General features: G+C 39.3%; 1 long non-coding RNA gene across 2 annotated transcripts in view; it reads left to right on the top strand.

The window, feature by feature from the left end:
- Positions 1-16,751, top strand: part of LOC311594238 — a 36,413-nt gene extending 19,662 nt beyond the window's left edge. The window contains exons 2-4 of one of the 2 annotated variants that reach the window (XR_014778002.1): positions 8,623-8,750; positions 14,722-14,804; positions 16,410-16,751. This is a non-coding gene — a long non-coding RNA (uncharacterized lncRNA). Of the gene's footprint in view, positions 1-8,622; positions 8,751-14,721; positions 15,443-16,409 lie in introns of those variants that run through there. The other variant, XR_014778003.1, reaches the window with a different exon arrangement.
- Positions 16,752-17,894: the final 1,143 nt, after the last annotated feature.

Genomic DNA, 17,894 nt, shown 5'->3' with positions numbered 1-17,894 from the left:
TTTTTTTTGCCAAAAATAAGAGGTGTAGTTTTTTTTAAGAGAAAAAGGATTTTTTAAATATATTCAGGTGATTGTTATTATTCACACTACATTTTATGCTTTCTTTTCTCTTATTTACAAATTTCTTTATGTAAATGAACTTTGTGTTTGTTCGCACTTGTCTGTAATTGTAATAATGCCTGCTATTGTATATTAATAAGTTTCTTCAAAATGACTATTATATAAAATGTATATATCTCTAGAAAATATTATGTATAGTATATACATATTTATTTATAGGCTTCCTAATGTGACAGTAAAACAAAAATAATTTGGTGAAGTTGCCTACCTAAGCTTGGAGTCCTGTTACAGACCCTTAGACATATTTCTGTTTGAAATGATGTGTGGTACAGCTGCTTCAGGGTCACTGAAGACATTTTCATGTTCAACAAATGTACTGATATTTAACATGCAAAGCAAATGAAAGAGCGCTTTTACATGCATTCTAATGTTAAAGTCTGTGAGAACTGAGCGAGTCCTTGCTGTAGTCCTTCATAATATGGAACTAATACAAGTATACTTGCCATAAAAAACACTTACCATTTATGCATTTACCAGTGAATATGTGTGCTTTCTGGATACAAGAAGCAGATTCTCACAGAGCTGGGTTCATACACTTCAAATTGGAGAAATAAATCTTTCATGATGATAGGTTTATCTGATTTGAGAGAATTTATTAAATATGAGCTGATAACAGAAACTAGCGGTCTCATGCTAAAGCTATTATTGTGAATTTGGAATTTTAAGACTTTAAATCACACAGGCAGTCATTAATGACCTTACTCCAGAGATCTCTGGCGCTGGCACCTGCATGTAAACGTGACAGAGGTTTAAATCACTCGAGCTCTACCCATTAAGAAAGACCAAAGTGCCTTGCCTTTGTGTCTATTTGTTTTTCTTTGGAGGAGAGTTAATTTTAACACGTGGACTTTCCATTTTTAACATGTGCCCTGAAAAAGAGATCTTTTTACTAATGAAGACTTTTCCTTCAATGTGCTCTAGAGGGAGTCAAATCTAAGAAAGTTATGTTTGAGGCATTTCGAGTACTCTTGGCTCTTTTCATAAATTCCTTTCCTTGATGACAATCGACTTCGACTCTCTCAGTTAATAAAGGCTGCAGTCAGGACTCGCTTTGGATCTGGAACTCATGAGGCCAAGGGAGAGGCAAATTCCTGTGTGAATCAATTATCATCTCACAGAGAGGGTACCCTGTCCCCGGCTCATACTGCTGGGGTCATCTTGTGCATCAATATACACTTTGGCATGAATGGAGAGAGAGAGAGAGAGAGAGAGAGAGAGAGAGAGAGAGAGAGAGAGAGAGAGAGAGAGTGATGGGCAGGGTGCAGATGAAGAGATCATTAATTGGAGAGAGGAAATCTCAGTCCTCCCGAACTGGGATAATATAGAAAGACTCTTAACCTTGTTCAAAGTCAAGTCTTCAAATTCTGCTGAATGGAAGGTTGAGTTAGGTCTCTGGCCTACGTTTTATGATATGATTTCTAGTGTGGAAGATTTCAACATTTGTTCTTTTTATTGCACTATTAATTTCACTTGCTCTCCTATCAGCTTCTATGCGTAGCTGTAGAAATCATGTGTAGTTCTCCAGGCCCAGCTCAGTGGTACCACTCTATGACCATAAACCTTGTCCCCCATCCATGCTACAGGAATAATTTCTGCTTCCTTAGCTTTCACCTGAAGTTTGCTCTTATTTTCCTTTTGCCATTATCGTATCCTACCTGGTTCACAGTCCTTTCCTTAGATTTCTTTCACCTCAACAAAATGTTCAAAAGCCCATACGTATAGGAATCAAGCGATCCGAACTTCACATCATCCCTGCTATACAACGTTGTACTGTTTGTAGGAGAGGTTGAGCAGAGATTTATTGAGAAACTGAAAAAGGAATGCTGCTGACATAAGAACACTGATTTTTCTTAACGTATTTAATTATGAACAGAGACTTTTTTAGTCAGTTCCTCAAGCTTCAGTGAAATGCTTATGAGGACATCGTTTGGGGAAAGTTCTTTAGAAGTTAAGGGAGAAAATATTATGGAGATTTCCTCCAGCTCATTCTTTAAGAGCTTATTCAGTTTCAATGTCCTGTGCTGATCATCAGCTGATGTATAACAGAGTTGATTATGAGTGAGTGCTTTTAGAGATCTGACTAGCATGTCCAGTCAGTCAGTCCCCTGTTGCCCTTGGAGGGAAAAGGTAACCAACATTTTTCCTGACCAGTGCCATTCTTGCTTCCATATCACAAGGGGGCCAAGTTCTCAATAAGAGCTAATGGTGGCATCAGAAACCATCACACCTAGGGCAGTGTGGGTTAGATCTCTTCTGCAGGTCTTTTTTACTGCTCTGGGCTTTTCCCGATAGCATGCCTTCTTGCTGTTACTGTTACATTTTTATTTCTAGGCTTGCTTCCTCTGTTATGTAGAAACTTATACAGCATGTGCACAACCGCTTTCAACAGGTTCTCACTGCCCTCTCCCATTCTCCACAGATAGGATTTGCAGCAGAGGAGAAAGTGACCTGCAGAGCTTGTCTTTTGAGTGCTCCAGAAGTGACTGTTCCATGCTCTACCTTAAATGCGACTTTTTTTTTTTTATCAGCAACTTCCTACCTGAGGCTCAAGGAACATTCAGGAACAGGAGAAGAATGTAAGAGCTGAAGGATGGAGGATGATACTGGGAACTATTGTCCGGGTGTTTCTCATGGCAGTTCAAGGGGTCCAGTTTTAGCTGAAGAGCTATTGGTAAGTGATGGCTCCAGGGGAGGCAGTCTGCCTCTGCTCTGAGCATGGATAGTCCCACACCCATGCACATGTAGAAAGCACTAGCTAGAACCAGTGAGTTATAAAACAGAATCAGAAGCAGAAACAAAAGAGGAGGAGGAGAAAGACATAAAAGGAGGATGTATTGGTTGGGTCCAGGTAGAGTTAAAGGGGATATTTGGGTTAGGTGTCATCAAGATACGTTGTATACGTGTTTGATATTACCAAAGAATAAATAAAAATATTTAAGAATATTGTTTATCCTTTGAATGTCTTTCAAACTCAAAGTATTTATCTTTTATTTTAGCTTTTTGGATATATTTAATTGCAACTTATTTCATTTCTCATATTGTGTGAACCCTTCACTTGATGACTACCATAGTTGAACCTCTATAAATGTCAAGTTGCATTTGACACTTTATATGGGAAATCTCACGTATCTTCCTGTTCTTCATAGTGTCATGGACACATGTGGTTTCACCTGTGGGAATAAGAAAGGTGTCGTAGTTAGGGCTTCTGTCGATATTATGGAGAAGAGGAACACAAGCAACTTGGGGAGCAAAGACTTTATTTCATCTGGAGACTCTTAATTCACAATCCATCACTGCAGGGAGTCAGGACAGAAAGTCAAGACAGGATCTTGGAAGCCGGAACTGAGGTATAGGCCAAGGAGGAGTTATGCTTCTGGTTGGCTCACTCTGGCTTGTTCTGTTTTCTTTCTGACACACCCTGGGACCACCTGCCCAGGGATGGCACCACCCAGATTTGGCTGGGCCCTCACCATCCATCAAGAAAATTCTTCACATACTTTTCTACAGAATAATTTTTATGGGTGATACTGTCTCAATTGACATCCCTTTTCCCTAGATATGTCTAGACCTATATTAAGCTGACAAAAAACCAACAGCCTCACAAGAGCTTCCCTCTTTTCACTGGTTTTCTTCCCTTTTGGAACAAGCCTCCCTAGTTTCCCATATAGCAGAAACCTAGTCATACGTTTTGAATTACCTCTTTTTCTCTCCTAAGCTGCAGAATCACTGGGGTAAGAAGACCTACCACCATCTAAGGATAGGCCTGAACATTTAGAGTTGTCAAATAGAGAGTGTGAAGATCGATCTAATATTAATGGGCAGGTAAAATATAAGAGAGAGCAGGACAAAGGCACTTGCCAGGAGTAGCTTTGCTTGGAGTCATGGCAGCCTGGGCTGTCATTCTTGTCCATCCCTTGGACATACAAAGCAACATTCAAGGGTACTTTTATCCCCTGTCATCACCTCTCTTGCTCATCCTGTGTCTCCTTCTCTGGCATTCTGTTGAACCTGGTAATGTGCAGTAAGAGTATCTCACAGCAGTTTTGTAAGAACTAGTTTGACCCTGTTATTTCTCACTTTGTTGTGGAATGAAGATGTTTGTATCTAAGAATCAAATTATAGATGTAACAGAAAATAAAACATACTTTACATCTTACAACATGTAGTCACTATGAAGAAAATGTCATGATTTGGATAATTGGCATTCTCAGTGACTTTTCGGTTGAAGCTTCTGCACCATCTCCGGGGTCTCTTTCCTGGTGTGAGGTGTATTTATAAATGACAGAGAAACTAAAGGCGACGTGACTGAACTAAAGGCTCTTTGTGCAGTCTGATCTTTTCTGGTCTTTCACTGTGGTTTGTGTCGACCTCTCCTCTTGGCTTCCAAGTAGACCCAAACCATAGGAATCTACTACTAAAGATGTTTTAAGTGTGTTGCTTCTAGGCCTTTTGCCTGTGATCTAGTGCAAATGTTGTAAGGCATAACGTAGATATGATACAAATGTAAAAACTCCCCTACCTTTCCTCCTCCCTCCTTTCCTTCCATCTTTCATTTTCTTCTTCTTATTTTTCTTTTAATTTGTATAAATTAACCAACTAGCTTGAAAATCCTCTTGGAAGCCTCTGAATGGATAACTAATAATACTCATACATTGAATAACTTCAAATAGAGACACTAATGTCATAAATTATTTTTTTTGGAATATAGAATTAAACACATCACAGCTATTGCAAACATTTAGGACCAGTTCTCAAATATTACCTGAGAAAAAATTGTGTCATAAGGTTCATAGTGACCTATAGACCACCTAGAATCTATCAAACTGAGGCACTGTCTTTATCCGATGTATGATATTTGTTGTCTCTATTTTAAGTGTTCTCTGGCATAGTTCTTATCAATGGTAGATATAAGTAAGCAAAAAAGCAAGTAATCATCTTCATTTTAATTGTAAAATTTCCAAAGGATATAAGTATCATAGCTGCTGAAGGCAAGCATGCATTTCTACAATGGAAGAAGGTCCGCCACTGCAGTAGCCAAGAGGAAGAAATTTAGGTCAGACACAAAAGTGCTTATGATCTTCTAGGCTTTCTCCCAAATGACCTTCTGTTACGGACTAGGCCACATGTCCCAAAGATGCTTACAAACTGTCAAAAATAAAGTAATTATTTTGAAATCAAATTTTTAAACATTAGGCTGTGCAGGACAATTGAAATTCAAACTGGGGCAGTCCACTACTGGCTGCTATAAGCCCATAAAGCAAAAAATAATTTGTTCAATTTTAAGAGTCCCCATGCCTTTACATTTCCAACATTCCATAGTCTCTTCTCAGAGTTAAGGCAGTACTTTAACTGTGAGCCCCTATCACAACCAACCAACCAACCAACCAACAAATTTTATTCTTCAAATATACAATATCATAGAGTAAATGTTCCTTATTCAATAAATGAGAAACAGGAGTATAGGATTTGAAGAGAAAGCCAAAGCAAATCATTAACCAGGACTTATTTCCTGCATGTAGATGTCTGGCATCAGGGACATGTGGCGGTATCATCTACACTCTGATGGCCCTGCCACTATGGCCTGGTTCCATGAGGCACATGGCTTTTCTCTTAGGCCAGCTCCACTTCTTGGAATTTTTAATCATTCTGAGATCTCCATTGCAATTCAGTCTTCAGCTGCACAGCTTCACACAGCACCCACTTCAGGGTCTGTGTGCCAGAAACCTAAGCCTGCAACGCATTGCCGTACATAATAACCTTTTCTCTGAAATCTTGGTGCAAACCTTAATGGTCTGGTCACCCTTGTATTCTCTATACTATAAAAGAGCCACACACTTTTAATCCCAGTGTTTGGGAGGCAGAGGCAGATGGATCGCTGTGAGTTCGAGGCCAGCCTGATCTACAAAGCAAGTCTAGGACAACCAAGGCTACATCAAGAAACCCTGCCTTGGAAAACCAAAAACCAAAAACCAAAAACTGAAACCAAAACCAAACCAAACCATTCCAAAATGAATCAAACCAAAACAAATGAGCCCTGTGCGGCCTATACCACAGTCTGTTGCTTGCATGAATGTGCCTGTCCTTTCCTGTGGGGTATATCCTAGAAAGCCTTTTCTTATGTTACCAGTGCAATGCCAGGGAACACTTTCTCTTCAAATGAAAGTAACCCACACTTGTATATATGGGGTCGTGACTCAACTCACCTTTCCTATAATACCAGGGCAGGGTTCCATTCTTATCTCATAACCATAACCTATTTACCAGTTAGAATGACAAATTTCCCACACTGAGCTTGTCTAAGAGCTGCACTGCACGTGTGCTCTCACACTGCACACTTCCCTTTCCTTCTGTATGCCTTCTTTGCCTCTCACTATAAATCTGGTGAATAGCGTTAAACAGCACCCACCCACCCATTGATTGGTTCTAGGCTGCCTCAGAATTTCCTCTGTTAAATGACCTGATTTTGATCCCATTCTCTCAACTTTGCAAAATGCTGTCAGGGCATCACTAGATTGTTAACAGAGATTGCACCCACCCAATTCATGACTATGGATTGTTTTTCTCTGAAACCTCATGTGCCAGGCCTTAATTGTCTGTTTTTTTTTTTTTAAGTCAGTATTCTGGTTTTTCAAACTCCCACCAGAGTGGCCCATTAAGTTCCACTTGCAGACTTAGAGTACAGTTGTAAACTCTTTCACAGTCTTCCCAGGCACCAGTTTCAAAGGTCCAAGAACCACCAGGCTGTGACAGCACTGACCCTACCCCTGTGACCAGGCACCTTGCAGAACAACCAAAAGGACTCGATTTCTGCTCATGTTTCCACATGATTTCACTGTCATGGAGGGAAGGCGTGGGTGCACTGGTAGGAACATGAGGTCACTGGCGACGTAGTGGCAGCCAATCGGGAATGGCAGTAGTTGGTCTCCATTGCAATAAATTATCTTAAAAATCATATAGAGCGGCTGCTGGCAGATCTCTCTTGTTTATATTGTATTGTATTTATGTTCAGTTTTGTGCTAAGATAAATGAGAGAGAGATTAAAGTTCCCAAAGGATATTCTTCATAAGTGTTTGCATTCTTTCTCCATTTGTCTTCTATTCACTACAGACACACACACACACACACACACACACACACACACACACACACACACACTAGTCTCTGTCATTTAGCACATGCCTTTTTTTCATACCATGCTAAAAACAAGAGTAGGATAATTTTCCATTACTCTGGGCAATTTGAATGCTGTTATAAATAATTTCTTAAAGCATGTACGTTCACATTTTTAAAAATTCCCCAATTCAGGCCATTTTATTTTATGCTAGTGTAATTAATATGTGCATTTGAGGGTCTCGACTGAAAGGTGGAGATATTTTGTATCAGACAAAGCTGGTATCAGTACCCTGAGAAGTGCTTTTATTGTTCTTGGTGTGAGAGTATATATTTATTTAAAAATGTATTTATTATTCTCTCATACAAGACATCCCAACTGCAGCTCCCCCTCCCTCCACCCCTCCCATCCCAGTTCCCCACACTTTCCCCCCCCCCCCAGGTCCAACAACCCCACCCCACTCCCCTAATCCCTGACTCCCTCTCAGAAAAGAGCAGGCCTTCAAGGATTATAAACAAAACAAGGCACAACAAGATACAATAAGACCAGGCACAAAACCTCACCTCAAGGCTAGGCAAGGCAATCTAGTAGGAGGAAAAGGGCCCCAAGAACAAGCAAAGGAGTCAGACATAACCCCCCCACTCTCACTGTCAGGAGTCCCCCTTAAACCCCATGCTAACAACCGTAACATAGCCGCAGAGGACCTACCAGTCCCATGGGGCCTCTGGGATTGAAGCTTCCATCTCTGTGAGGCCCTGTGAGCCCTGCTTAGTTGATTGGTTGGGCCATGTTCTCCTCAATCCTCAACCCCTTTGCCTTTTGTTGATACATAAGTGAGCATTAAAAAGAAAATTAATACAGAGTATCCTTGTATCCTGATACAAGGTTGTCAACATGTAGCATAATCTTTATTTTTGGTACTGTTTTATACTTTCTGACTTTTATGTTTCTTTCCAACTCCATTGATTCTATAAACTACATGTTAGATTTTACTTGTGTAATAGTTTGGCAATTATCTCATTTTCAGTTTAACAATGATAAACTTTTTGCTTTAAATATTTGTACATTTTAAAATTTACTGTTAAAGGTTATTTTTAAAGGAACTTTAGTTTGTTATTGATTTTAGTTTTACATAAATGGATTTGTATAATTTTGTAAACATACAGTGGAATCACACAAGTCTCCAATTCACTTGACCCCACCTGCTTCCCAAGGCCATGTGCACAGTGGGGACTGTTGATGCTATCATTGTTTCTTTCCCTCATCCCACATATCACTTTCTGCCCCAGAATCTTTTGCCAAGGAGTCAGACTGGATCTGATATGAGGAGAATGGCAGCAGCATCTAAATTAGGCCCAAGCTAACTAACTCTCTTGGTTCCTTCTTTCCAGTGGTCTGCATTTGGATGGATACTGAGCACTGAGCATGAAGCCTGTCTTTCCCTGTATCTCTTCAGAGGGGATTGCTGAGTTAACTTTACCTGCGGAAACATGGGCAAACACTGATCTGTTCATCTCAGGTAAAACACCAGTGACTGACTGACTGCATGGCAGTAAGCAGTGGAGATGGTAGCCAGAGTGCAGATTTCAAAGGAAAGCAGGAATCAGGGAGAGAGAGAGAGAGAGAGAGAGAGAGAGAGAGAGAGAGAGAGAGAGAGAGAGAGAGAGAGAGAGGGAGGGAGGGAGGGAGGGAGGGAGGGAGGGAGGGAGAGAGAACCGGAAGTGGCATGAGGCAGAAGCTCCCACAGCTCATCTCCAGTGATATACTTCCTCCATAAGGCCACGCCTCCTTAGCGCCACCATATGTTCAAATACCAGAGCCTATAGGAGGCATTTCTCATTCAAAGCATACACAGTCCAGCGTAGGAAATCCACCAAAGTTTAACTTGGTAAATCAATGAGTTCATTGTATTCACAGAAGTGTGGGTGAAGGGTTACTCACAGGAACACACGTGATCCTCGGACAGCTGCCTTGCCACAAAACCCTTAACATCCTCATGAAGGAGGACTATGTGGGTGCTGAACTGTGGAATCTCACGGTTAAAATGACACCTTCCCTATACATTAGTGTATCCTGAGATTATTATGCCTGGCAGCTAGAGGAGGCAGTAGGGTTGGAAACCCTGGTGAGAGTCTGGTGAACCTGTCCATGCTCCCTTCTACCAGGAATCGTCAATATCTCTATTACTGTTAACACAGACCTGTGAGATGGTTGATGGGCGATCATATTATTCTGTGAAGAAAACACCATGCTTCATCAGGATGATTAACATGACCCAGAAAGAATAGGAGACGAGCGAGCTAAGTCTTTTTTTCACTTTCCACCCAACCCCCAACTGCTGCAAGCTGCAGGCATTCCATGTGGTCCGCCACCTGACCCCAGTTGTTTTCCTGTGAAGCTATGTCAGTTGTGTTCACTGCATGCTGATTTTGCTGTCTTGGTGGTTTCCCATTTTCTTACTCACTGCATTGGGCATCTACATTTTATTCCTAGCCTGCCTCTTCCCACTCATATAAACAACTGGGTTTTACGTTTTATTTTCATTCCTACTATCAACCATGCTTTGGTCTGGACACACGTAGATTTATTATTTCAAAGTGAATACCACTTAGACTTTTGAAAATGTAGGAAATAAACAAAAATGTTCTTTTTCCTCCGTTTTGCCCCTGGACTTTTAATATGATATCCTCTTATATTTAGACCAAAAATAATTTATCTTTGAATTAATGGAAGGTTTCTCTGTATGGAATGATTTAGTATGGATTTCCCTGAAATTTGATTTATTCATGAAACTGTTGATTGGAGAGTGCCCTATGCCGCTAGTGGTGTTTGCATTCTTGAACACACGGAGTTCTGCAGCGAACAATGCCAAGATGGTGCTTTATTTATGTTCTAGCACACTGATTAATCTACTTCCTTGTTAACTCATGCATACCTGTTTCTAATTTTTATCTTTTCAAGTAATACTATAATAAACGTTCTATAAGCGGTTCTCTGTGCCCATGTTTAAATAATGATCTGAGACCAAGAAATATTACAGGAAAGACCAGTGGAGAGGAGTAACATGCATGTCTACTTCAGTTGTTTTCATCATCTCTACAAAGTTTTATTGTCATCAGTTTCATCTATATTCCAAGAAGCACTAAATTTTTCCATAATGCCAATATAAGGAATACTTTATTATTTTTAGTTTGCATTTTTTGAATTGAAGAGGATGGGAATACCCCTACCTTTACCCCATGGCCAGTTTTGGCTACTAAAAATGTTTGGTTTTTTTATTATTTCATTATGGTATTTTGAGTCCACAGAAAAGAGTAGGAACACGAATGTGATTGTTTACTTGATTTAACTCTTTCTGCCAATGAGACACTGATTTTCTGTGTTTCATGCTGAATTGTTATCAGTACATTATATTCTGACAGATGATTTTTTAATTTGATTTTATTGTCAAATGAACATTTCAGCCTTACTTAGAACCAATTATCATTTTTAATATTATAATTATAATCATTTGTTCTTAAATCATTAAATTTGATCTTATTTCTTAGCTATTAGCCAAATGTAAAATTAAATAAAAATCCCCCAACCAAACTACATATAAAAACAAAACCAGAACTTTTCATCTATATTAATATTTTCATATATAACTTTTTACTTCCTGTATATGCATGTAGAAAATTGTATCTGTATATCCATATAATTTGTGAAAAATGACTTGATTAATATCTATTTTACTTTTGTTTTTTAACTCAAGCTAAAAAAGTAATAATTACAATATTTATGGGATAAAATATGATATTTCACTAACTTGCTTTATAACCTACTTTCTTTGCTTTGTTTTATCACATAAACATTTTCTGACTATGTCTTTTTATGACTGTTTCAAGAGTGGTATACTTCTGAGACTTTGGATATTTAAGGGTGTTTTTCAGTTGTCTTTATTTGGCAGCATAGTATCTCTTGTTGGGCTAACAACATCTTCCTTTCAACTACTTTTACCAATCATTGCAGAAAAGAAGTTCATGTAAATGATTATTCCTTAATTTTCATCATGTAAACATTTTGACGAGTTTGCATTATTTGCAAGGAGCCATTCTCACTTGACTTTTCAAACCTTTTCAGTGAGTTTTTCTTTGATATTATTTTCTACAAGTTCATTTTGAAGGACATTATAACACAGTTATCAATAGCCAACTTTGACATAAAATGGTTTTGTTTGTAATCTTTTCTTTCTCTCCAGAAACTCTGTTTTTGAAGTTTCATATTCTTCTGCTGTGCACTCAATTTGATACGTTCCCCTCATTGTCATCATTGTTCTATTTGTCTTCTCTGGAGCTCCAGCACTTTCCTTTTTCTCTTTCAAAATGAAAAACAAAATCATATACTTCTGGTGTGTGTAGCCCCTTTTGACGTCAATGTCTGTTTCCCTTAGTGATGGTAAACTCTGCCTCTGAAACACATAGCTATCATCACTAGTTGATGCACAATCCAGGTTTTACATGTACAACTACTTAGTGTCACAATCTGAGATGTGTTTATCTTATAGGTCAATGCTTGCTATATGTCGTTGTGGTGATTTGAATAAGGATGGGACCCATAGGCTTATAAAGTGGAATGCCTAGTCACTGGCATGCAGGACTGTTTGGAAGGAGTAAAAGGATCAGGAAGTATGACCTTGTGAGAAGAGATGCAGCCTTGTTGAAGGAGGTGTGTCACTGGGAGTAGCCTTTAAGGTTTCGGAAGCTGATGAGGCCTGGACCAATGCATCTTCCTCTCTGCCTTCTTTCTGCCTGTGGATCAGCAGATAGAGTGAGAAGTCTTAACGGAGACTTCCAGCCTTACGTGCATGCTTTATAAATAGCTACCTGGCATTGTTAGGTTAGGTAGTGAGGTTAAGAGAAGAACAATAGCTCAAGTTAAAGGTATTAACTAAAACTAGAGACACAAACACGGATGAGCGATTTTAGAGAAGTAGTAAATCAAAAGATATTTGGTTTGCATACATGATAACAGCAGTTAGAAATTATGTGATGCCAGCATAAGAGGGAACAACACAAGATGCCTGAAATGACTAATTGAGTCTAGGTCAAACTAGTAATTCAATAACAGAGCAAGGACGGTCACACAGCAGTGAATGCAAGTTTCAGTTTTCCACTTTGTGCACATTACATACATGGAGTCTGGAGGATGTCCATTTTGGACATACTCAGGTTGTAGCTATAACTATGGGCCTGAGTTTAGACGATCATCAGATGATACAAGAGATGTAGACTTGAGAGTTACTGGAATATGGTCTAGCAGCAGAGAGAGTGAGTCTGCTGCTCATGCAGGAACAGGTGACAAGAAAAGAAGAGACTACGGGTAGAGACAGCAACAAGAAAACAGCAATGGGCCAGTGAAGAAGTGTTTGCCCACTGCCACAGGACACAACAGAGCAAGGAGAGGAATTAGCACCTTCTAGGAAGGTTAATGAAATTCATCCCAGCACTCAGGAGGCAGAGGCAGGTGGATCGCTGTGAGTTCGAGGCCAGCCTGGTCTACAAAGCAGGTCCAGGCCAGCCAAGGCTACACAGAGAAACCCTGTATGGAAAAACAAAAAAAAACAAAAAAAAACAAAAAAAAAACAAAAAAAAAAAGAAAGAAAGAAAGAAAGAAAAAAAAAAAGAAAAAAAAAAAGAAATTCAAGATCACATCTGGGATGTAGCTAACAAGAGAGCTTAAGTTGTGCAAGTGAAAAAGGGACAGAGCACTTGGCCATGTCAAGTTGTCAAGATTCAGAACAGTTAATATGAGCCAACAAGACAGAGGGACAGTGACAGGAAACATGTAGGCCCCCTGATGCCAGAAGCCATACACTTGTGTAGACAGCAAGGAGAAAGATTCCCCCCTTAGTCCTCAGGTTAAAAGACAATAGATGTTAAAACATTGGTTGAAACAAGATTAAAAATTCTATCAGGAGCTACTACAAAGACCAAGGCCTGAGAACTGTCAAAAACATGATTAAAATGTTGGACTGCTGAAATCTAGGCTGTGCAAAAGGAAATGTAACCAAACATATGCCGTAGTTAACATTCTAGGAGCAAAGATGAGGAAGGAACCAGGGACCTTAATTTGGTTGAAGATTTGTGACTTAAGAGTCTGTAAAATAACTTTGGAGATGATAAGAGTGGCACCATGTGATGAAAATCAGATGCTTACATTTATATTTCAATCTTGGGTTAGCTTTTCTGCCTTCAAGAGCTCCGCATGCTAAGCATAAAAGTAACATACGAATAAGAACAATGTAGCTTTCTTGTCTGAAATAAAGAGTAAAGCATTCTAGAATTTGGAATTTTCCTTTCCCCTATATGATGACTGATGTAAGCAGCTTGTCTATGGCTCCGTATCTCAGTGAAATAATTATCCCATGTGCAACAGAGATAGCATAAGGACGAATCCCCAGAATAAGTAAATGAGATGCAGAACATTTCCTCAACACCCACGCAAGCATTCTGTCCTGGTCAAGACGTTGAAGCTTTTGTAAATCCATTTCAGTGAAAATGCCTTCTGAGACGGACCTAGCAACAACTTCAGACAGGCAGAAATGAATGGCCAGGTCAAAGATAAAAATGAACACTGTTGATTGCAGTCATTATACAAAAACACAAATTGTCATTATCATTAATTTTCATTTGTTTCTTTTTATTTGATAGAGGGTCTTACTATGTAGCTCTGGCTGGTTCAGAACTCACTATGTAGACGAGGCTGACCTTGAACTCAGAGATCCTACTGTCTCTGCCTCTTCAGTGTGAGAGTAAAGGCATGCACTACCATGCCTGGCTATACTTAATTTTTTTGTTCAGGCTAGTTTTTATATTTCTATTAGCTTACAATTTAGTAAAATTTTATGACGTGAATATGCTTAGCCACTCGCAATCTTGCTTCACTTTCAACTGTGGGAAGCAATAGCAATTAGATATACACTGCACCTATGTGCATGTAATACTTAGAAAATACTTCTTATCCTTCTAGGTCAAATCATTAATAGGTATGGCACATTAAGCCAACTAACAGCATAAATATTTTTGTTGGAGAGGCCCCCGTGTGTTTGCTGCTGTGATGGTCTGCTTCCAGAGATGACTGCCCACAATAAGTTACTTTAGGGCAGAGCTCTTGTGTTCTTGCACTCTTTCTATCTTTGAAGTTTGTTCTTAACATGCTGCTCTAAATATAGATGAATGATCAGTGGCTTTTCTTAAACTTTCAGCAGTAAAAACAAACAAACAAACAAAATAACAACAACAACAACAACAACAACAACAAACTCCGATACCCCAAAATGGAAGTTACGATTTGGAATGCCAAGAACTATAGGAGAAAAATTCCATTGATAGAAATCAGAACCTTGTTGGGCCACAGTCCTATTTTGAAGTCGTGAAACATTGCTTTAGTAGCCATAAGTTCCGGTGTGTGGTCATTGACATAAACATCTTTCTTTTCTTTGTTTACAGCACTGCATCAACTAAGCGCATCTATCTGGGTGTGGCTTGGAGCAGCCAAACTGCTGACTTACAGCCTTGATTGGTTGTCCTGGGTGAGAAGGCCGTTTCCCTTCATCTCTGAAAGTGTGCTTTCATATTGCTCCCCTGAACAGTGTTTCCTCAGTAATTCCTTTGCTTCTGAGTAGGAGGGCTTGTTAGACCACAAACTTCCAGACTCAATTTTTGTGTATCCTGATGAAAATTCTCAAATTTCTGGACTGAGTGTAAACATCTGTGTGCTCTGTTTAAATTGAAGCTTACTGAGTGTTGGCAAGGCTTTGCTGAGAAAAATAGGGCATTCTTTTTGTATTCACAGCGTTGCTTAGAACATTTAAGAGATATAGCAGAGTAATCTAAGCTTGGTGTTTTAGCATGTCTGACTTGATACTGTATTGTCACTTCTGCCCCTGAGGCTTCTATCTCTCCCACCACATGCTCCTATGGGATGTACTGACTTATTTCTCTGCCTCTTATTTACCTTGGCTCATCCCTCCTGTCTGCAGAGTGTGTCTTCTCCTGCTTTTTTTTTTTTTTTTGCTTTGAAAATATCCTTAAGGCCTAGCCTGACTGCTGGGTATGGTGGTATAAATCTATAATCTAACACAGTACAGGCAGAAGTGTAAGTATCAGAAATCAGAGGTTAGCCTACACTATGTAATAAGTTTGATGGCAGCACAGGATACATGGCAAAACCCAGTCTAAAGAACATAACAAACCAAACAAACATATATATATATATATATGTCCTCTTTTTATTTATTATTTTAATGTTCAGTTTTAAAAATTCTACAACTGTATTTTCCTGTAAGTTGTATAAATTACAGGAAATTAAATGAACACATGAAAGTTTCACATTTTTGTTTAGATCACCTGTCTTAGAATATATCACAGTAAAACATGGCCTTTGGTGTATATTCTAGATTCTTTGACTTGTCAGAAAACAGAGAGCATATGCCATAGTTGGAAATACAACCCCAATGTTTAGCAGCCTGGGAATTCTTGGGGATTGTTTAAAAGTAAGTTCATTCAGTTTCAGAATATATTGAATCCCTAGAGGTTAAAAAACATACATTTTTAGACAAAAGAAACAGTGCTCCTGGTGGGGTGAAAATAGTATGATGAGTTTTATACATTGTTTGATGATAGTAGCAACACTTAGGTTCACACTCTCGTAAATGAAATCATCATTCTCCCTCATCTATAACTGATGTTTCTACTTAAGCTTGATGATGAAAATAAGTTAGAATCACAGGTTTTAAAAAAGGAAAGACAGTGCCCCTTAAGACAAAATACCATCCTGAGGGAATGTAGAGTTTCATACTGAACTGTCTGAGGGAATTGAATCTCCAAGCACTGTGTAGAGGCAGGTCACCAGGCTAAAAATTGATCCAGATTTTTAAAACCCGGAGTACTTTATGACCAACAGAATCAGAAATCACACAAATCAGATAGAGATAATCAAATCTCATACCACAGCATATAAAAGGACTCCCCCAGGGGCCCGGCACCTCCTCTTCTCCCTCCCTCTCCCTTATGAAGTAATTTCTTGGCCCTCAGAACTGTTTTCGGGATTGACTGAGAGTGTTTGTGCCAGAGTCCCATCCCATTTGGCACAAGGAAAGGAACAAAGCCCCCAACAACTCCATTGATTTCTACAGGGACTTGACTCCCACCGTCTCCTCCTTTTCTGGCTGCGACTCAGGACAGATTGGAGAATCAGATGCCATACAGAAGTCATGGTAACAACTTCAAAGATGATCACTGCTTGCTCTGTACTAGAAAGCTTACACCTATAGATTGCTCTCTGTACTAGAAAGCTTACATCGATCCTGCCGGGACTTGGCAGAAGGTGCCTGTTTTGTCCTCAGAGGTGTGTCCTTGTCTCTGGCTGGAGTCCAACTGTGGATCTCCCAGAGAATGGGATTGCAGATTTCTGTAGAAGCTCTGACTTATTTCACAGAAGGCTGGACTGCTTTGGTCCCTCTACAACTCCTTCATACTTGTGTGTGATCTGCAAATAAAAATCACTTTGTGAAAACACTTGTAAATAATAGTCTACATATGTAAGAAATCAAGCCCAGGGGAGTGTGCTTTCTGTAGTAGAAAGAGTACATATGTATTTGGCAAGAGAATTTAGAGTTTGAACGCAGGCTTCGCTCAGTGCTTACCAGCCTGTTTTTTCTCAGTGTCACCTCTCTTTCAGGGGCCTCACCTATGTCACCACCATCTGTGGCTGTCAATATTTAAGTGAGGGTCTTTCTGACTCACACAATATCCTGCTGTGAAAATGGGAGTGTTTAGTTTTGTTTCTCAAATAGTAGTGGGACACTAAAGAACACTGGCATCACAAACAGCAGACTGGGTTAAAATATATATATATATATATATATATATATATATATATATATATATATATATATATATATATATATCAAGTTTAGTTTGCCACTGAAAGATGCTGGATTCAGTTGTCCTAGCTCTGGGCCACTGCTCTGCGGTGAAGATTTGTAACGTTTTATTTTCGAGATGTATTCATCCTAAAGGCCTAGCCTAAGGGAGGGGTGGTGGAAAGAGCATTTACTGAGTTTCCAGTCTCAGTAGGAGTCTCCGTGAAGAGGAGATTGTTTTCAAATCACAGGGGTGCTGCCCTGTTATTGAGGTCACATTGTCTGTAGAGTGTGTGTGAATTCTAGATTCACAGTATGTGTATCTAGAAGGAAAGACTACTGAGTTATGATGAATGGAGGCCTTGACTTCGAGCACTGCCTCCGACGACCTGAATAACAAGAGAGATAAGGAGGGGCATCTGGAAAGCGATGACAGCTGACAGCAGCCGCAGCAATGGCGATAGTGATCCCACTGGGTCAGACATCATGTGGAGGACTTCATACGCACCAGTGGGTAAAATCTTCTCAACAGCTCTGTGTTCTTGTTATCCTCGTTTTCACAGATGAGATTAACAGCACTAGGTTTAGGAAGAAATGCTATCAAGTTTCTCAACAAGTGCAGCAGTCATTGCTTTCTGGGACATTTTTAATTTTTTTTTAATCTCTTCTTTCATATTCTTATTTATTATTTACATATATTTATTTAATTAAATCATTCTTAGAAATGTATTTATTTGGTATTCTTATTTCTCATTT

This window comes from Acomys minous, assembly GCF_964271855.1.
Source record: "Acomys minous genome assembly, chromosome: 3".
In the NCBI taxonomy this organism is placed as follows: Eukaryota; Metazoa; Chordata; class Mammalia; order Rodentia; family Muridae; genus Acomys; species Acomys minous.
This window is presented reverse-complemented; position numbering and strand designations above follow the sequence as displayed.